This window comes from Aythya ferina, assembly GCF_964211825.1.
Source record: "Aythya ferina genome assembly, chromosome: 9".
Classification (NCBI taxonomy): domain Eukaryota; kingdom Metazoa; phylum Chordata; class Aves; order Anseriformes; family Anatidae; genus Aythya; species Aythya ferina.
The window spans coordinates 24,684,371-24,706,914 of NC_140305.1; the positions used below are offsets into that span (position 1 = coordinate 24,684,371).

The 22,544-nt window shown below is 32.6% G+C and overlaps 1 long non-coding RNA gene across 1 annotated transcript; it reads left to right on the top strand.

The window, feature by feature from the left end:
- The first annotated feature begins 6,734 nt into the window (after positions 1-6,734).
- On the top strand, positions 6,735-21,342 carry LOC311441265. The gene is made up of 4 exons (XR_014695862.1): positions 6,735-7,027; positions 14,640-14,688; positions 20,082-20,187; positions 20,904-21,342. It is a non-coding gene; the product is annotated as an uncharacterized lncRNA (long non-coding RNA).
- The last annotated feature ends 1,202 nt before the right edge of the window (positions 21,343-22,544 follow it).

Here is a 22,544-nt window from a genome sequence, read left to right on the forward strand (position 1 = left end):
TAACTATGGGTAGAACGTTGAATCCTAAGAGGACTTGTTCTTGTGCATAACAAGCTTGGAGGATAGAAAATAAAGAAGCTGTACCTTAAAGGCTCACCTTGTGACAGGGAAGACAGGGTAGATCCCAAGTTCTTCCAAGATCACAGGTCCTTGGAATGCTGGAGAGGGAAAATCTCATTTTCTTTCAACATTGCAACTTATGGTACCTTTCCATTAAATAATATGTGCAGTCTTTAAGAAGGGTTATAGTTACCTGTTTCGGTAAATGAATCTAATTCTAGTCTCAATTCTCATATGATTCAATACATGAAAGGAATCAGCATGTATGATCTTCCATTGATATTAGCCATTTATAAGAGGAAAACAGAGAATAAGACAGAATATGTAATCTTCTTCCCTTCTTCCCTCAAAATAATATACCTGCAGAGGTAGTCTTTGAAGTTTGTATTTTTCAGATGTTTCTGCATGGAATTCACTGTAATGTTACCTAGGGTATGTATGATTACAAATGTAAGTAGGCCTCATTCTCTTCCTGAGTTACTGATTATGTGTTATTTTTTTTAGTAAAGTAGAAATTATTAACCTCTGATGTTAACGGATCTTAGTCCTAATTTTGACTATGTGTACAGTAAAATTTTTTTCACTGTGTAATGTTAACTGATCAGTTCACATTAGTGCCTTGAAACAATCAATATCACACTGTGTTTAGAATTATCTTTTAAGGGACACAAAGTAGTCAGGTGGAAAAAAAATCTCAAGAGACCAGCATGAAACTAATAAGATTTGCTAATAGCTTTTGCTTTCGTAATTTGAAGAGAAACCAAAGAGTAGACTCTGAATACCCAGACCTGTAATTGGATATTGATCTAAACAAATATTCTCTTTCTAAGTACCTGTTAAAATCACTTATTGCTATTTGTTAGGACACATTATATTTATCTTTATTTCTGTAGAAGTGGTACTGCTGTTCTAAGTTATACAAAGATGCATTAGCAGTACGCTTTTAATAGACCTATTAGATTCACTTTGCTTTGATTTATTTATTCGGTATTTGAGCGTAGGTTGAGTATTCTATACGGCTGCAGAAAGAGGAGTATTGAAAGTAATGTAATTATCACCATTTATGCTGCTATTTATTTTGTTAATTTGCATGGAGCAATGGTTTATGAAGCATTTGTGTGGTATCTAGTTTTAAACCTGCCATACATGTATATGTAGCTTAATACAGTTTACCCTCCAGTTCTACTGAAAGATCCCATTTTCATAGGCATTTTCTGTTTTGCTTTTGCTTGCTTCCTTGTTTTTCATTGTTGTGGTGTTATAGCACAGCATTAGCCCAGAAGTTTTTTATCATTTCTTTTCCAGACAGACTCCTGTCAAGTTAAAATGATGTAGTCACACAGGCAGATCTGTGCAAAGAAACAGAAAGTACCAGTGACCCATTTTTTCCCTTTGCTGAGTTTCTGAACAATTAAAAAATAAAATAAAATAAAATAAAATAAAATAAAATAAAATAAAATAAAATAAAATAAAATAAAATAAGATAAAGAAGCAAAAAACACACTTAGAAATTTGGAGAATTACATAAATTGAATGAATTTAAATTTAATAAATTTAATTTAAAATAAAATGAATATAAATAAAACTTTTGTGGATACTTTTGCTCAGGAGAAAGTAAGACTTGAGAACTAAAGCACAAAGATCTAAGGCTACTTGAATTTTGAGGGTAGCATATATTTAGAATTTCATTTCTGAGTTCCTGGTGCTGTAATGTATCCAGAACTTTATGCTTCTAGGTGGGTTGAATAAACTTCTTGCTCTGACAGATCTTCATGGTACAGGTAAAATTCCTTTTAAGGATCTTTAATAGGCAGCTGAATTGACTATATTGGAAGCAAGTCAAGCATTCCAGATCCTTGACTCTTAACTGAGTCAGAGCCTTCCACACCACAGAACAGTCACAAGCACGCTGTAGATTGTTAACATGAGTGGTACTTTAAATCCACAGTGTGCAACAATTGTGCTAATAAAATGCATTACTTGGACTTGCTGTTAGCGTTAGGTTGGAGGTTGGACTCGATGACCTTGAGGTCTCTTCCAACCTAGAAAATTCTGTGATTCTGTGACTTCTAAATCCTCACTCTACAAATTCAATTAATTTCCATGGAATCCAATTTTGAAATACAAGAACTTTGCTCTTCTGCTGTCACTTTGTAAAGCTTCAGCATCTCACACAGTATTACAATGAATTTCGTATACAAACATGCCATCATGGCTTATAATGTGTGTTTGTAATTTCTAAAGCAAGCATGTAGCTTTTTTTTGTTTGTTTGTTTAAAGACAAACTGGTAAATAAAAGTTTGAAAAACATGCATTGCCTTTAAGCATTTCAGTTTCTACCATCCTGTTTATCTCAGAAATTTTGGCAGTATTCCATCCTCCACTCATTTTATGTACAACAATTTTCCTGAAATTTTATTCATTTGAATGCATGTCTTCATCAGTTCCTACTTAGAAAAATAATTGTTTATTCTCTTACTTTACATCAATGAATTTATTTTATTTATCATATTATAACTCTGATTTTTCCATTTCAATCCATTGCTTATACAATTGTACAAAACACATGAAACACAGTGCATTATTCACTTAAAAGATACCCATGGACTTAAAAACTTTGCTGAATCAAGACCTAAAATAGAGCACTTCAAACCCACTGTGTTTTAGATTATTTTATTAATAACCACATTTGAGTGTGTGTGTGTTATTTAGTTTTGTTTTGTTTTTTTTCTAAAAAAACAGTAGAGTTTGGGAGAATACAGTAAAACATTTCTGTAATTCAGGCAGTCTATGATCTTGTTATCAATGGACAACAAATATATAACATGCATAAAGGGGACTTATAGCCTTATACCGTGCTCATAATTCCATGATTGTATATGAACAGTTAACACACTAACACACACATTGTAGGAACAATAATATAGTATATATTAATACATAAAGATATATAAATACGGACACAATGCAGTCTGAAATTCTTCAACTGCTCCATTAAGTTTTTTTGTGCAAAAGTTTTTTTTTCAATTTACACAACATCAGGATGAGAAGCAGAACTGGAATTCATCATAGCAAGACCCTTAAGCAATATATGTAATTAGATATTATATGTGATTAGGGGTTTAAATTGCTTACATGCAAGTGGCACAGACTTCTTTAAGGTTAGATGGGTGCTTTATACAACTAAGGAACTGGGAAATTCATTTTATCTCTGGTATTGTGGGAGTGCAACTACTTTTACAGCCTTTCATTTGATGAGTTATAGGAACACTGAAAGACCTTCATCTCATGGAGTTTCAGAGTTTCACTAACCTGTGTTAGAAGAACCAGTTTCCAAGTTTGTGAACAGACTAAATTACCTAAGTTGCTTGAAGAGGAAAAAGTTTTGACAGCAGAGCTCATCGACAACTCTTGGCAAGAAGGACTGTGCTATGATTCTAGAGAGAAAAACAAACAAACAAACAAACAAAAAAAACACCAACAGCAGCAAAAAGCATGGATTTTTTTTTAAATTTATTTTTAGATACAGCATTTAGTAATGTTGTGTTTAAACGACAAAATTTGGCCAAATTAAGGTGTGCTGCATATTCAGATGTTCAGCATTAGTCTTGAGGGAGAAGGCTATAACTTCTATAAGACTATAACTTAAGGTGAATGAAAATTTATAGGTTGCTTCCACTTTTTGCCACTTTGCTAAGACTTGTTCAGATTTCAGAACATATTTCAGGTGTCCAGTAATGCTGAGGTTACTGCTTAGATTTATACGTTGGGATACATTGATTAGCCTCTGTCTGTAGAGCTGTCTGGTGAATTGCCTGGTGTTTACTATCATACTGCTTATGATTTCTGAGAATATATATCTTTTTTATATATACACACATGTAGCTATTTTTCATACTGTTATTGAGTTTTGTCTCAGAAACAGAGCCTGCAAGAAAAAAGTTCATCTAAGAGATGAGCATAGTTAACATTAAAATTCCAATATTCTTGTACGTTTATACATACTACCAAGGATTAATGTTATTGATAAAATTTTCAAACAATAACCTTATCATCTTATCCTTAATTCCTTTGCATTAGCATTAATTATGATGATCTAATTCAGTGTTGCATGAAAGATCAAAGATATAAGCAGGTCAATGGGATTTCCACTGTAATTCAAAATTAATTAACACAAACATTAGTTTAAAGTCTTATTGTGTTTTGAAAATACTCTAAGCATATTGAGAAAATATTCTAGTGTTTGTGCTCACAAATGCGGAACATGTTTTATTAGAGCCTAAGCATGCTCATGGCAAGAACCTTCCTTCTGCCATTTTCAAAAGCTCATTGTGACAGCAAATAGACAAAATTTAAGGTAAGGCATAAAGACATACTAAAACTAGATAGTAGGGGCTAAATTATCATATTGTATAAATTACATAGATTCTTTAAAACCAGTGTAATCAGTGTAGATAGATTAATTTAAATATATCCAAGTAATTAGCCTTATTTTTCATTATTGAAGGGAAAATGATAAAGCTCTCAAATAAATAAGAACACAGTGAAGATGTCTGTCTTCTGTTTGGCAACACAGGGTCTGTCTTAATGACATAGTCATTGTGACTGTGCCTGTTTCACTTTCTTTTTACCTTTGGATAAGGCAATGAGAGCATAAAACAGCTGAAGTAAAATTGTGTTCTCCTTTTTGTAATGAAGATTGTGGCTGAGCTGCTTGATGACATTTAGAGAGTAATATAGTTTAAGGACACTGCTAGACCTGCGTTACCTTCTGCTCAGAAGAATAATATGATACTACATTTGCTTTTATTTGGAATATTTCTTGCCTCGTTACTTTCAGTATCAGAGTGGCCCACAGTACATGCTATAATGCCTGACAAGAATGAGGGTCTTCTGGGAATAATATCTGGTCATAATCCCAGATAGTGATATATGATTTATGATATTGATATAGTAATGATGTGCTGTAAGATGTAATTCGGCAGATAACAGAATGGTGTTCAGTATACAAATTATTGTGATTTCAGAGTGCAGGATATGATAAAGATCAGTGCATTGACATTGTCATTGATATTGTCTTTATGTTGGTTACCTGCAGTTTTGTGCTGTTTCATGTCCTGAAGCTTCAAGAAGTCAAGGATTGCAATAAAGGTGAAGGTATGTTAATAGAAACTGGGTTAGGCTGCATTTTAAAAATCTGTTCTTTAGGTTCCTTATTAGGGAGGAGTAGTACTTTAGGCAGAAGTACTTTAAAGGCAGATGTATCTTTCCTGGACATCTAAACAAAAGTTTGTGCCTGTAGGACTTTACACTTACACCCTTCTCTTAATGAGACCTTTGTTCTTTACTTTATGAAAATGTGTCAAGAATTGAGAAATTCTTTGTAAAACTACAATGAGATTAATAAAGACGAGATTAACATAAAAGCTCAACAGTTTTGTTTTGAATTGGTTGATTCAGAACTGGAAACCTTTTTATGTTAATTAAGATTAATTTAATTTTTGTTTTGTTTTAAGATTTTATTCCTATCCTCACCAAATGTATTTGCATTGTGCATTTTCATTTTTATAATAATAACAATAATAATAATTGCTATAAATAGAAAATCTGAGGTTTCAGAGCTTCCTCTAACTTAAAGTAGGGTGATATATTGCTAGTGTTGAAACCAGGACTGCAAGGAACTATCTACTGAATACTAGGGCAACTAATTGAAATGACATTATTAACCAGTGTACCACTGCATTATCATTTTCCTTCCAGGGCATTACTTTCTTAATCTAACTAGTACAACGTACAGGCACTCTGTTTTTACTTAGTTTTACTTACTTACTTTTACTTCTTAGACATGAGAAGCCATCCAGTTAATGGTTGTATGTGCAGTACTCTGTTCACATTTTGGAAAGAGCGTAGAGCACCCTAAAGAAAAGGATTATTATTAATATTCTTTTATGGTAACTGCAGTTTGACATCTGCACAGACTTTATGAGCAATAGCTGAATGTAATTAAGATAAGGAGCATTTATTACCATCCCACTCCTGTTTGTAAACAAGTAACTCATAGCTTCCAAATAACTTGTGCAGAAACTCAGACAGAACTAGTTAGGATAAGAAGAAATAACAGAACATTCATTTTGCAACAATAAATGAAGTAAGATTTCTCTATAAAATAAGATGAAGGAGTAGTCAAGGAATTTAACCTGAGAAATGGCACCTTTTAATTAACGCATTTTTTTCTGTGGTCTAATTCTGCCACCTTTTGTTTAGCTGAATGCACCTTCGTTATGCAAGCATTTTTCTTTGGAACTGAGTTGTGTGATAATGCTCAGAGGAATCAATCTTCACTTCTGCTTTTACCTGTGCTTCTAGCAAGACACAGATTAGACTCAGATCTTTTTCACAGAGTTACATCTTTGCCAGCCACAGTACTAACGCAGGAATACATGCTCTACCATTTTAGAAGACTGACCCTTTTTTATTCAATTTCTTTCAATATTTTAAAAATAACTTTTTTTTTTTTTTTAATATATATATATATATAAGAGAAATCATGATGAATAAAACTTACTAAGAGCTCTAGAAGTCAACAAGTTCTATTTTGATGTTAGAAGGGAGATTAAAGTAGAATATAAAAGAAGACATAAATACAAAATTTATTGAAACTTAACAGTACTTCAGAAGATCACACTTCACTGCAGAAGAGGATTTTTCACTCTCGACACAGGGCAATGCCTTTGAAATTCAAGAGCTAAACGGAGCATAGACTGGGGACATCTACTGTTCTCCTCACAGCTGCTGCCACATCATGGAGAATATTGCTAACACAATGGAAAAGGAAATAAACTGCCCGTCTGTGCAATGTAGACTGTTTTGTATGCTCATGGTTGATTAGTTAGAGAAAATGGAGTTGTGCTAATGTTAGGGCACAGTTCTGGAACCCAGATTCAAGTCCTTCCTCTGGATGATTAAGGTAAGAGCTTTTACTGCTATTTCCCTATATTTCATTATTTCAGCCGTATTTCAGTGCTACTCCACAGCTGCAGTTTTCAGTTACCCAGCTTTGAGTTTTACCTCACCAGGGCAAGCTCACTGCTGAACTCATGATGTGAGGCTAAGTTCATCTCTGCAACTTTTGTTAGTTACATCCACAGCTTAGCAGAAATGTGCCAAGACTTTCTAGGAGGCTGACATGCTTCTTGAACTCAACTACAACTGACCGCTTTTTCCTATGTATTTCACCAAATTTATTTTAATGTCTTTCACTGTGTTCTTTCCCCAAAATGGCCTTGGTAGCTCTGGCCTTTTACTATTTGTAATACACTCAGTAAATTACCTTTAGCTTTGATGCAGGAAAAGAGTGGTTTGTATTTCAACAGTTCAGGGACCCTCAGCACCTTAATTTTTTTTTTTATTTATTTTTTTTATTTTTTTCTGGTTCTTTCCAAAAATTTTAAAAGAGTGTGGAGTGAGAGAGGGAATGCATGTTTGTTTCTATACTTACATAAAATAAAGAGTATATGAAAATGTTAACTGATTTTGCTTACCTTAAGATATCTATTTCAGCATCCATTTCTATTCTGTACATTTTTATTTCTGTTAAAAGATTTAGCTTTTAGTGATGAATGAAAGAAATACCTCAAGCCTAGTTACTCTGAGATGGAAATGTCATTTTGTCTTTGGTAGCTAGAGGGATTGGTAAGAGGAAACATTTCCCAACATACCACAGAACCAGACAGTATCTAAAAGGTCATTTTGACTAAAAGTAGGAGTTAGAGAAATCTTGTGAAATCTTGAAGCCATGTCTGTCAACCATTATAACTTACTTATCTTACAGTGCAAAATTTGACTGGGTTGAGCCACAGATATGGAAAAAAAAGCACCTGCTATTTTTTGATCTCAAGGTCTTTCTCCCTGCTTTCACTTTGCATCAACCATTGCCATTGCTGCTTCTAAAAGACGTTATATTTTTTTACATTTCCCTCTTTTAGGTACAAAAGGTAGGACTGTGCTTCCTCAAATATAGCTTCCATCTAAATACTACTGCTGGGTTGCTGCTCTCCACTTCTAAATCCTCAATTTTAATTATAGTTTCAAATATGTTTCTTTATGTCTATATGTTGTGCTACTTGCTTTGGGAGATTAGATAAATATATATATTTATAAAATTAGAATAGCGTAATTTTCTTAAAGTCCATTTGGCAGGGTTGATCACAGTTTTTTTAAGTTCCCAGTTAAAACTCTGTTGAGGTCACATTTACTATTATAAAAATCAAGCAACCAGCAAATGAAAAAAGAATTAGAACAAATTAGAATGAAAATGAATTTAATTGTTTGGAGGTGAAAAAACTTTCCAATCTAAAGGCACAGTGTCTCTAGGGCAAATCAGGTTAAAATAAGTCTTTTGCAGTTGACTTTTAATCATTTGGAACTTGTTCTTTGAATGGTCAAGAATCATTTTCTCTGGATTATATGATTAAAGAGATCAAAGGGTTCATTATTGCTCCAAGCAAATGCTAGGAAGTTCTATTATCCTGCATGCAAAGAGAACAGGTCTCCAGTTATCTCCCACCATTTCAAGACTTACCCCAAAAGTGCCCTATGCACCTTAATTAGTCATGTATCAAAGTCATTTTTTCACTAGGAGTTAAAAAAGGGAAAAGGGGTGAACTTTGCTCTCAGCTATGCCAATGATGACTTAGTGAAATTAGAGGGGTTATTCAGCTCTAACTAGGGGCAGAATTAGGGTCATGAAGAACACAGAAGTTCTTGATGTTTGGGATTGTTTTGTCTCTGTTAATTTCCTGAAAATAAAAAACTGGTGTCTTACCTCTTCATTTTTTTAAGCCTCTCACTTGTGTTTCCTGACTTTGATTCAGTTCACTGTTTCAACTTGCAGCCATGCAAGGAAATTGGTGCTGCTCTTGTTAGATGCTGAGAATGAAACGGCCTCTCTTTGGCAACTGCAGCTCCAGATGGATCTTGTGCCATGTGAGCACTCATCTCAGCCTTGGGATCACTCCAGGGATGCACTTTTTCTCCCTCCAACTTCCGTCTGTAATCCCAAGTCCAGATCTACGACTGTCATGACTGAAATGGGGATTTTTCCCTTGCAGTTTTGTTTGCAACTGCCAAGTTTTTACTGTTCTTGCCCTTTCAGCTGGGATTATTTTAATCCTGTACAAAGCTTCTTAGAATTAGGTTCTCCATGGTAATTCATCTTGGATCACAAAGGGTTATCTGAGAAAATAACCCAACCAAGTCTACTGTAATTTCAATTGGCTTAGTAAATTCTTAATTATCATTTTACTTTGATTCTGACAGAATTTGTGGAACTGTCCTGTTTTTTTCCTTTCTGCTTCACTGTGAACAGCTATACTCTACTCTCATTTGTCTTGTCTAAGGCATTAATACTGGCAGCTACAGGCTTTAATGACTGCCTTTAAATTTAAAGTGCCTTCCAGGGCAATTTACTACCATAGCTGACTTTCCTCAAGAAAACAAAGCAGTAGGACTAACGGGGTTATCATATCACTTAAAAAATAAATGGAATTGCCTTGTTCAAACTGCCAGTACTTTTATTCTTAAAGGCACAGTCTCATAACACATGGATTTAATAAGACCTGGACAAAATGTTGGCCATTAGCCACTCCATAGACTCATGTGGTTGAGATAGCAGTTGGAATTTTTGGTTAAATGAGGAATGTGAAAAATTCAGGCAAAGGGTTTTCCCCTTCCTGTGGCTCAATATATGAAGCACCATGATACTTGCTGTGTTAAAGAGAAGGTTTTCTTATAGAACTGTCATGTCCAATGTATAGATAACATTCACTGTCCTGGATTATGAAGGTATTCTCATAAATGTTCAGTCAAATATTTCAATACAAAGTAACGCAAATGGGAAATAAAATCACAGAACACAATTCATTGTGGATTACATGCTGAAAAACAATATGAGTATAATTACTTGCATTTCACTTAATGAGTAAAGGAAGTCTGGAAAAATGATGGCACAAGAGAGTGCTTATTCTCTTTAAAAAAATACCCTTTTATATTCAGTATGTACAGCAACACTAAAGGATTCAGGATTCAGGATTACTTTTCCTTTCTGTAATAGACTGTGCTGCCTACCTAAATAATTTTCTTCTCTTATGTTAAAGGTACTGTGTCAGCTGTACCACAAACATTTCATTTCTTTACTTTCAGAGCAGTCACTATGTCTCTTAAGGAGTCCTTACAAATCTATTAACTAAGCTAATGTAAGTTGTGAGTGCACGCTTCCTCTTTTTAGTCACTCAGCAGTTCTGAAAAGTGAAACAATTCTGTGCTTATTTAAAAGAATAAGGTACTTGCATCTTATGACATTCATTTAAATAACTATATCATACTGTTAACTTTTTCAGAATACATTTAATCCAACTTGTACACAATCCAATAGAAACAAAAATCACTTTTTACTTAATTGAGCTTAATGTTTTATTGATTATAAAATTCTATTTTCTTCATAACAACACTTTGGAGATATGAGAGAAATTTTCTGGTTTCTCAAAATAAGTTTTCCCTTTTTGTAAATTTTAGAAATACAAAAATTTACATGCTTTTTCAGAGACTCGGGATTCTCATGAGAATCCTTCTAAGTGCTTTTCCAAACTATACATAAATTCGAAACTTTATTTTTCCTAGCATAGATTTTAACACTTTAAGTAGCAGTGCAAAGATTGTGCATCTCTAATTTATCAAGGATTGAAATCCTTGATCCTTGCATGTTTCTGGAAAACAAGCATGTGGGTTCAGTGACATGTGGCAGAAAAAATACTGTTCTCAAGGTCATCGTACAATATATATATGTATATATATAGAGGTATGTTTGGTTGCAGAGTTGTTTTTTTGTTTGTTTGTTTGTTTATTTTAAATAAGTAATGGAGGATAAAACAAAATGTGTATGGCAGTAGGAGGCAGGATCTTTTTTAAATTCCTGTATATTTGCTTGAATATCATAAAGGTTACATATAGTGAGGCAACTGTAAGTTAACTTCTTGTGAAGACAGGATTTGAGTTCCACCTAATTTGCATCTCTAGAGATTTGACCAACATTTTTCTCCAAACTCTAAAGCATTCGATCTAAATAGAAGGGATTTATTTATTTATTTACATCTCATGAAGGACAATACAAGTATGTTTTTTTTTAGTGGTTTAGTTACGGCAGCTGACTCTATATCTGAACCAACTTTTCTGTCATACAATGATGACGTTACCTACTTTTTTAAGAGCATGTTGATCATTCTTTTAGGAAGTATGTACTATCAAAAAAGTATTCATTTCAATTCATTTCAATTAATTAAGTGGAAAGATGCAGATAAAATTGACTTTACTAAATTTTTAAAATTTTACTTTTCCTTTTTTTTTGGTATGATTCAACTAAATTTGCCTTTCTTTTATCCTGCCAATGCAAAACCTGTTTAAATTGGTCCAAGGGAATAACTTTTTTTTTTTTTTTTTTTTAACAAATCCCACCCACAATATTTATACTACAAAATCTTCCCTTGTAGCATAAATTCATCCCACTACAAATAATTTCCAAAGAGTTTATGCAAGGGATGTTAAATATGAAAAAGGCAAAGCTAAGAGAACACTGTAAGATGTCAATGGAAACATTGAAAAAGAAGACTGTCACAGTGTGTGCGATTAGAAGTTCAAACAAGAATCTACTTTGTTCATGGGAACATCAATCAAGATGCTGCAGCAGAGTCATTAGAGGAAAGTTTATCTGTGGTGCAGTTAAGAGCTTCTAAGACAGTTTTCTAATACAGGGTGTAACAAAGAGAACGTTTTGTAAATATATCCTAAGATTATGAATCTTTTGCAAGCTTGATTGCATATTTTAATTGCACTATAATTGTTAAACATATCTGCTTAGTATAATTTTATTTTTTAATTAAATCTAAATTCTTGGTGTTAGACAAGAATTCTGATGTCACATTTACAGTTCATTAGATTCATAATTAAAATGTGTAACTTGAATAGAGAATTAGTGAATATTTAATTTGGAAAAGCTTTTTATTTCATTGCCTCTGGAACAGGCTAGGCTAGGTTTCTGAAAATGAATTGTACATTTAACAGCTACAAAAGCTCACTGCAACAGGAGGATTTCATTCTGTTACTAGCATGTTCATGGATATAAGGCTCATACATACTACTTGCTGAAAGTCCCTGTAGCATCTGTGTTACAGGTATGCCTCCATCTCAATCTCACAAATTTTTAAACCAATGCTGCAGAAAAGTCTACACTGCAGAAAAAGGAAGCAAACAAACAACAACAACAAACACAGCAGTGAAGTATCAATGTTATATCAAAACAAGGTAAATGGAAATAGGATCATGTCTTTTTCTGACTAGGTGTGCTGATTCAGACTATGAAATGTGACAGAACCCAGTGCTAACTTTTCATGTTTGACGGCAGTTTGTTCTAAAACACAATACATATTCTGCCCTCTTACTTTTACTTGAAAAGTAAAAATTAATCAATTACAGCAACAAATAGGTATTTGGAACTACATATACTGTATAAGAGAAATTTTATCTCTAGAGAAGGTATGTGTGATGAAAATTCGGTTTACTGAATCTGTAGATTGGCTTTTTATTCTCCAAGCAAGGACAGTATCAGTAAGGAACACAGTTACAACACATTTTCCTCCTTGGAAACTTGACTCCTTTGGATCCCTTCTGTGACCCCTTAGGGACTGCAGTTCTGACCATTGAGAATTATGTTGTGGAATTGTTTCAGTAAACAGATCAGTAATGAAGGTGAGAAAAATATTTCTGTTTGGGGTAGGTACTACACAGATAGAATGTCTTATGTTACATTTACTACAGTTACATGTCACAGGGACATTGTGCTTTAGTCTGAACCTTTCTTTTGGCCCCTTTTGGAAAGGGCTCAGTTGCTAAATTAATCATATATTTCCTTTCTAAACTTAAGTCACACTGAAAAGCTGCTCACTGACCTCCATATGGAAGGTGTTCATGCAACCAAATAATAATATCTGGAATAAATGCGGAAAACTTGCTTCTCATGTACTGAAGTTTTTAATGACTGCTGATGTTTTTATAATTCTAAAATGTGAACGTCCTTCTGGCTCCATGTGCATGTGTTCTAGGGAGTTGATGCTGTTAGTTTGATGACTTGTATACTCTTTAGTTACTGTTGATTGCACAAATATATAATGGAGAGCTACAAACAGCAACAGAAACTTAATGCTTCAGAAATTTTAGTAGAGTAAAAAATTTACAAAGGTAAGAAAATGAATAGTTGTCTTTAATGTGAATGACAGAAAAGGTAGATAACCTGGTCTTTCAGAACTTGATGAGAAATTTGAGAGGGATGTCTTCTGCACTGACGTATGATAATTTATTTTTTTTTCCATTTCTGTGTTACTTACTGCAGTTGACCGGCGGGAAGGGAAAGACCTGCCCTAAAGAAGATAACCCATCTCCTAGGTCTCGCAAGGGACAAAAATCAGCAATATGTCAGTTCTTGCTATGTCAAAACAAATTATTTAGATTAGTTTGTATTTACAGTGCATTTATGCTGATGATACAGGCTGGATATTTGGTAGATGATTCTAAACATATATACTTCCTCAGTCATAACCTTTCCTTACCAATAAGCTTATAACTATACGTATGTTGTATTTGTGTGTGTACGTATAGACATGTGTATATATCTATACATAAATATGATATATGATATAGCTTTTAAAAAATGACCAGATCAGTGTTCTGTTACCTAAAATACAACCTCTCTATATAGGAACAATCACTAATATAATATGCATATTCTATCAAACCATCAAAATTAAGTATCTCTGGCAGGGAAAGTGTATGGATTTCAACATAACTATGTGATATTTTCACTGATGCCTATAAAATATTTTCATCAATAATTTCCCTGTTATTGAATGTTTATGCTTTCTCTACATTAATTATGAATATAAAATTAATTAACAAGTTAAAATATATGATGGTTATATTTTCAAATAAAATTCTATTCAATTGAGTTAAAGTAGTAAAGTAGTTAAAGTAGTAGTAAAGTTAAGTAGATTTCAACATAAAAGATCTATATCAAAAAGAGATTATTTTAGGAATGTGAACATTCCGTTGCCATTCCATTGAATATACGTTCTTTATTTTCAAGGACACCTAATAATTTAATAGTGTTATATACTGTGTGTTTTTTTGTTTTATTAACAGAATTTGTAAAACCTTATAGTTATAAAATCACTAAATGGTTATCTTTAAAATTTATACTAGAATAAATGAAATAACTATCTAACCTGTTAAAACAAAGCTCCTCTGTAAAATTTCTACCTTGTAGTGATGTATTTTAATCCACTGGGTTGAAAAAAACAACAAACAACAACTATCAAAAACCCCACAGCCTTCTAATTTTTTTTGGAAAAAAAAAAAAAGTGTGATAAACAGATATTTAAAACTAAGATCTTTTAAATCTTTTATCTATTTGTTTCAGCTGTAAGTTACCAGTACCTTGTAGACTCAAAGTTGAACTTTTATATCTTTTTTTCAAGACAGGTGATGATGGGGAGAAAATGAAATAATGACACAGAAGCAAAGCAAGTAAGTGCCATACAAAATGTGTAAACTATTTCACCAGCCTGCCTGATTCAGCTTCCTTTATGTACTGTGAAATCAGAATAATGTTAGCATGATCACAAAGTCATATTTATTCCTTCATAAATCCTTCTGCATCAGAAACTAGACAATTAATTTCTGGTTATATGGTTTTAACTCAGTATACAATTGTTCTCCCCTCTTTTTCCTTTTGGTTTATATGCATGGCATTTGTTTTGATATTACACAATTTAACTGTTTTGGTACTTTCTGTTCATAGAAATGCAATTTATTATTATTTTTTTTCCTGTTTCAACTTGTAGTGAAAACAAGTAATTCAATTCTTTAATTCTTTTTTGCGTGTGTGACAACCCAGTTTTATTTTGTCTGTTTCAGTCTCTAAGTACTGGAGCTGTTTGTAACCTCTGTCACCGACACTTACAGCCCTAATGAGTGTTTCAGTAGAGGCTCTGCTACAGAAAATGCAACAAACATATGCTTAAATATTAAATCTGCACTTGTGTGCAGAATTGTAAAATATAATGGAATATTATCATATTAAGAGGTTCATTTTTTCTGTTCTTGGATCTCAAATACATGTTATATAAAGCATGAAAAACAAGAAGGCTCTCTCAAATGAACATTGTCTACATAAATGTACTAAAGTGCAGTGACTCAAGGCAAGATGTTTTAAGTAAATTTATATATATTTGGACTATTACAGACTACAAAATCTGTTTTATGGTATGGATTCTTAATATGGTAAATATATGGTATCTAAGCTTCTAGTACTAATGACAATTTGAGACTTAAATAGATGCGGTGCACATGTCCTGTCTTTATCAACTCCATCTGTAAAACATAGATCACCCTCTTTTAGTCCCGAGCACCACTGAGAAAGCTATCTTCTAAACATTATTTCTAAAATCCAATATAAGTAAATATCTGTGGCAGCTGTCTACCACTTTCACTCACTTCTTGTCAGAGCATTGAATCTGATCAGTTCTCTTAATGTTTCCACGTACACTGTTTTCTCTGGTTCTTAATAGTCATCTGGCAGCTTTGAGAAAATGATTATCAATGAAAGACAAAGACCAACTTACAGAAATCTGTTCTAAGAAATAAACTCAGAAAATGTAATTGAGTCTATAAATAGAAAATCAAAGCTTGCTGTTGAAGTAGGAAACAATGAAATATTTTTCAATATAGAGGCATTTTTCTTTTCTTTAAGACAGGTCCTATTTTTGTTCCACAGAAATAAATGTAATAAAAATATCAGTACCAAGGACTTTAATTACAGAAGGATTAAATCCCTAAATATTGATTGACATCTATAATGGAAATAAAATTGGGACTTGAAGCACAAATACTGATATAAGGAAAAATGTATGCTAGCGTAGCTGTCATCAATTCAAAATCAATGATACTTCTCTGTAGTGCTCTGCCTAGCATTTCTCATTTTTCACCAGGAACTCATAAATATTTAGTTCAGTTTCTATATTTCCTGAGAATTCTAAATATATCAGATAGGGTCAAAAGCTTTATCTCTAAACCAACTAATGCAAGAGAATTTACATCAGAAAAGATAATATTGTTTTTTATATGATTGAAATAATACATTTCAGTTTAGAGTAATACTTTAGTAATACTCTCACCTTACTTAATGCCCGTGTTTAATAGGTATAAATCCAGAGGCCAGTAAAGTACAGAGAATTTGACACATCTCAGAGAACGTGGGTATTATTTGATTTGTTCTGTTAGCACATCCTATCTCAGAACTGGATGGTAAGCCACATGATGCCTGGGGACATGCCCAAAGCTCTCCCTCAGGCTCTCACTCATTGCTGTTTTTCAATGCCACTTGCCACTTTGATTGCAGTTTGAACCCTTGACTCATGAGTAGAGAGAATAACTCCACTCTCCCTTAGACCATTTGGGAGTCGTTTATGTCCAGCTCTTACTGGATCAAGCCATGAAAGAAACATGAAGATAGAACCAGTCGTACATTTTTTGTTTTTACAATGGCTTCCTTAAGTACACGCTCAAGATGATTAATTTTAGTCTTTCCTAAGTTTAAGGAAACAGCTGTTTCCAAGTCAGTCAAAGTTAAACTTGTTTAAAGTTAGGATCTATTTTAATTCTGACATGTGCTATACTTATAAGGATAGTAGCTACACATTTTGGTCATCTCTGATCAAAGTAAGTCACTTCAACAAACCAAAACTATTTCTTTTTTATTCAATCAATTATTATTTTTTTCTCTCTCTCTCTTTTTTTTATTATATTTATATATTATAGTGTATGAGAAGATATCCTGATGCCATTTAATATATATATATATATATATTTGTTCTTGCTATAAATGATATTTTGGTATTGATTATTTTTCATGTTTTCTATTAAAATATTTTCATATTTGTATGTTTACTATTCATTAAATTTTTCAACAAAAACACCTTGTGAAAATGTTGGAAATTTTCTCTCTTTGCCATTATCCACACAGTTCCTTTATACAACTGAAAAGCAATACAATGGATATGAAATTGGAGTTTTAAAAAATATTGTCTCAGAGACGAAATTGAACATACAGTCAAAATAGATGACACATCAGGATCATATTCAGTGTTTACTTTAGCAAGCTAAGTACTTTATCTCAAGCTTATGAAAAATGTTATTGAAATATTGTGAAGTAATTGCACATCCATTAAATTAATGGAAAAATTATTTTCTAAGAAAATGGCAAATAATTTCCATCTTGAATTGAATGATATTATGGAAATATTACAATTTAAACTCATAACTGTAAAAACTTACATTGTTATGAGAACAGTATTTTGAACATATGTGATGTTTAATTACCTTTTCACAGTTTTTTGAGCACTGCTGTTTTAAAATAATTAGGCTGGCTAAGATAGAAAATATTTGCCATGTTTCTGCAAGCTGTTTCATTTTGTTAGATGTATTGTGGATTAATAGATTATGAAGATAGCTTTAGAATACATTTTCCCTCCTTTAGCTCAGATCTTTCCGATATTTTCTGTATTGGTCACAATAATAAACAGACAAAACCTTCTGCCATATGAAAATGATACTATGCACAAAGAATGCCTTTGATAAGTATGGTGATAATTAAATTTTCTCATTTATCTTACACAATTTTTGACAAGGAATAACAAACTTTGACTTGTTAATCAGTATTTTTTTTATCACTAGTGGAGTACTCAGCATTCCTTTATTGTCTTCATGTAATTTCCTTTTTTTTTTTTTTTTTTTTCCTTTAATGAATCTGGAAGAACCAGGAATACCTTCAGAAACTTTTTCTGATTTACTCTGAAATTGCTGCAGTTCTTCAAAAATATATTCTTTTTCATATAAATACTTATTTAAAGTGTACTTTAAGTTATAATACTTTATAATACTTTTATAATACTTTATGTATTTTAAGTTACAATTTTAAGTTATTAAGGTCTAGATCAATTGTAACATATCTTATTAGTTAATAGAGGTGAAAAGAACAAGAATACAATAAATATATGTTGATTCATTTTTGAAGAGAGACAAATTATTTAAAAGGAGAAGAGACTGATTACACACCCTGATTAGGAATTTCTTAAGTGAAGCACCTGCTTTTCACGGCTGTGGTCTCTGAAGATGTAAAGAAAAAAATATTTTCTCTTTGCAGTGTAATCACTTTAATTAAATTCTGTAATTAAAGCATGGATATTATATTAATATTTTGAAATTTGGGCCAGAGGAGAGGGAGGAAAGAATTGACTGATAGATGGCAGGGGAATAAATGAAGATGGTGGGAAGATAAATGCAGCAGAAAGACAAACTAAGAAACATGCTACTTCATTTGGAATGATTCTGTTTCCTGTATTTTGCTGTTATTGACCTGTAGGGAAAACTTAAAGTACTAACGAAGTGTTCTAAGCCACAGTGTCACTGCAATTTAATAAGTTGCTATTTCTTGATTGAGTCTCAGTAACTGACTCTGTGATTCTATAAGTTTATTCCAAGTGCAGAATTAAACATTAGGTCAAAACTTTATAATTGCTCCATAAACGATATTAGTTGTTTTTGAAGACAAAGAGAGGGTGTCACTGCAAGAGAAAATTAATATGAACTTAATATGTATAAATATTGTAAACTGGAAGCACTAGATAAATCTATTTTGCATTCCTACGATGGTAGGTATTTTACTACACAAGGTTCTTTAAAGCTAACTTGGTATTTGTTCCTTGCAAAAAAAAAGCGATGATTTTTTTTTTTTTTTTTGGGGGGGGGGGAGGGGCAAGACTGTTTGTCAACTGTCATTATGAATTTCCACTGCTAACTTGTATAATTTTGAAAGAAGCTTCATAACAGCAAGTAGTACTAATCCATCACATTTGCAAAACATAGTAAAGCATGAATTTTTACATAAAGGGATGATACCAATGTGAAAAGATATCCAACAAAAAATGTAAGACTCCCTATGCTCCTTCTTTCCATGCTGGATGAGTATATAAGATCTATGATCAGTAACAGATTTTAAAAATCTATGAATAGATATTTTTTTAAAAAAGTATATTAAAAAAGTATATATACACACAGATATTTATCATTATTTGATTATATATATATATATATTTGTCATTAATTAATTACTTTAAAATAGACTAACCCTATTCTTGCTAATAATCTTAATAATATAATTTTTTGCGTGTTTGAATTAATTGTGCAAGGACTGTCTTTTTAAGTTAAAACGCATTTTCCTCTTCTTGAAACTAAAATTGAATTGCAGCATCCCAGATGGATTAAAATTTTCTTTTATTACAATTTAAACACTGTATCATACCTAATATTTTTTTCTGTTTTTCTGAGCAAGCAAAAACTTCCTTTCATTTTCTTGTGTAGAATGGGCTTTGATAAATATTAATATATATTTTTTTTTCTTTAGTGTAAATTAGTTAAGGTACCAATCATCCACTGATGGCTGTATCACCCAATATTGCAAATAATCTCACTGAGCTCTTTGCTGAGGCACCTTGCAAGAATAAAGACTACAAAGAGCTGAAGGGCTAAAGCCTACATCTAACCAGAACACAGATAGCATATCTGGCAACAATCCTTTTATAAGGATTTAGCTGCAGCCTTTCTACCAACTTTGGTGACCTCAGTGATCTTGCTCTGTGACAAAATTTCTGCAATGCTCCAAGACAGTCGTAGATCATGCCCTCCTTTATTTGAAGATGGAACTAGACTCTTTTGGACTCCAACTTAATGCGCTGTGTGTTCTGTTTTGTGAATTTGCCATATCCACAGTAAATACATTTTTATAAACCTAAAAACCTGAAATTAATCTAGCTACAAGCAGGAAAGCATGAGATAAAAAAGCTATTTTTCTTTTCCTGCAGGTGTTTGAGTTAGTTAGGAACCAAAACACATGCTTCCTACAGTGAGAGAAATCAAAGCATCCATATGAAAGCAAAGAACACTACCTCTTCAAGTAAAATAAACAAGGTAACTTTTGATAGCTTTTATTTACAGGAGGAAGCTACAAAGCTACTGTGGCTGCAATTATATGGATGCAGCAGCTTTCTAAATATGAAATAATATCTAGATTACATGTTGATCTGTTTATTTTGGTTTGTACTTTCAGAATTTTTGGTTAGTTTAGTGCACTGGGCAAAAAAGGGAAAAAATGATAAACAGATGACTTCTAGTCTGATCGGTTTCATAGCTATAATAATGTTTTCTTTATATTGTAGTGTCTTCAGTTTTCAATGATGTTTTCCTCAAATAAGGTCTGTTCTTCCAAATTGGAACTTTGCTATAGTAGAATTTGCTAGTCTGAAGTAGCAGTGACATTGGTGGGAATGCATTAAAATCCCATTCCTCTACTGAGAGTTGAACTTTGTTCAGTAGTGAGGCCTGATTCAGCAGGTGGGCTGAGAAGAAGGGAGGAGATTAGAACTGAATGTGCTCCTACTACAATATTTTCCTTCCTGATTCCTTTCTGAGAAATAGTTTTGCTCCACACTTCTGTTTCATCCACAGTAACAACCCTCAGCAAACATCATTATCAGATGCTCCAGTACACCACATGCTACTGACAGCACCAGCTCCCTCACTTCTTGTCCCCTAGCCCTCTCTACCCCATAATTAAGACCTTTGTTTCATTTTATCATGTTTAGATATAGATATAGACTTATCTAATAATATCTGTGTGCCCACAGATGGGTTTGCCAGTGTCTCTTCCAGACATCTGCTCAAGTTCCCTGCAGGAACTACGGGCACTTTTACACATTTTCCAGGTACTAAGCATGAACTGCATATAGTCACATGCTTCCTATGAGGTATCATGGTTTGGTGAAAATAATTTCTGTACAAAGCAATGTTTACCTGTGAGAATTAGATTTTGTGTTATATGTGTTTTGGTTTTCAAAGATGCAAGATAAATGTCTTATTTCTCTGGAATAGCAGCTCCAAATTATGGAAGCCAGACCTTCATTAAAAAAAAAAAAAAAAAGATTTTAGACAGATATAAAGAGAGTAAAACCATATAGGGGAAACAGCTGAGCTCTTAGAAGGCTTTCTAGTTACCATTCTGATATTAGAGAGCTGGAAGAGCAGAAATGTTGATAATACTGACTGGCATGAAAAATCCACAGGATTCTGCACTTTCCATTTTCTTCTCACTGTGCTCGCTGACTCCACAAAATGCTGAATCTTAATTTCACTTAAGATTTTCCATAATAGCAAAGGCATTATAGAAGAAGTAAATATACTTCTAAAGTACTGTGGACTCAAAAAGGGTACATTCCTTTTACTTTTCAACAGTGGTATTTGTTTTGAATACAATTTAGGTTTACAATATTGCAAATCAACATATAATTTATATTCATTATTGATAAAGCAGTGACTTCAAATTAGTGAAAGTACACTTGAGTACTGCTTGACTAATGCTGACGTCATGAGAAATGATGAAACAGCCATTAGATTCTTCAGGAGGATATTTAACTGTTTTATTTGAAGAAGAAAGATTAACAGTACTTTTCAAACCTTTGTTGTTTACCACTAGACAAATATTTAACTATCACATCTGAATTGTTTAAGACTTGTGTTTAAGCAAAAGCAATATTCTCATTATTGTCAAATCACTGCGATTGTCTGGTGGCATTATTGCTATTTTATTCTCATCAGACATGACCTTACATTCTGCAAGGTCTCTCCAAATGTTGACTGAATTGGTCATTTATTGATCATACCTTCATGCTAATGCATTGGAACTTTTCATATGCAATTGAAATAATTCAGAGAAAAGGTGACAGGTTGATTCTCACATAAATATACATTAAGCTACCACAGGCAAGGATATTGAAAAAAATAAAAGAAAGAAAAAGAAAAAGGAAAGGTATTGAAAGGTATTTAGAGAAGGCATATCTTTTATTTATAGTCTTCTGAACCCAACAGTTTATTTTAGCTGCATCATTATTTAAAGAAACTTAAAAATGGTATATGCAGTACTTTTAGTTAATTCTGAGTAGTCATAATACAAAATGTAAAACATGAATGGTTAGATGAAATCATGATATATCATACGGTAAAGACAATAGATTAATAGATGTATTGAACTGTGAAACTGCAGAATAAAATCAACTCTACTCTACTCTCAGTATTAACAGAATGTGCCTTTGTAGGCTTTCTCATGTTTGGTATAGTTAAAATGTACCCCACATGCAAACTATTTTGAAGACCATGATGTTAAACAAAAAGAAAAAAATTAGTATGCAGTGCACAGAGTCTTAGATAAATTGCCTTCTGGTTTATTTGGAAACTGTTCTTGAGTGTTGCTTTAATAAAATTACTTTACTATC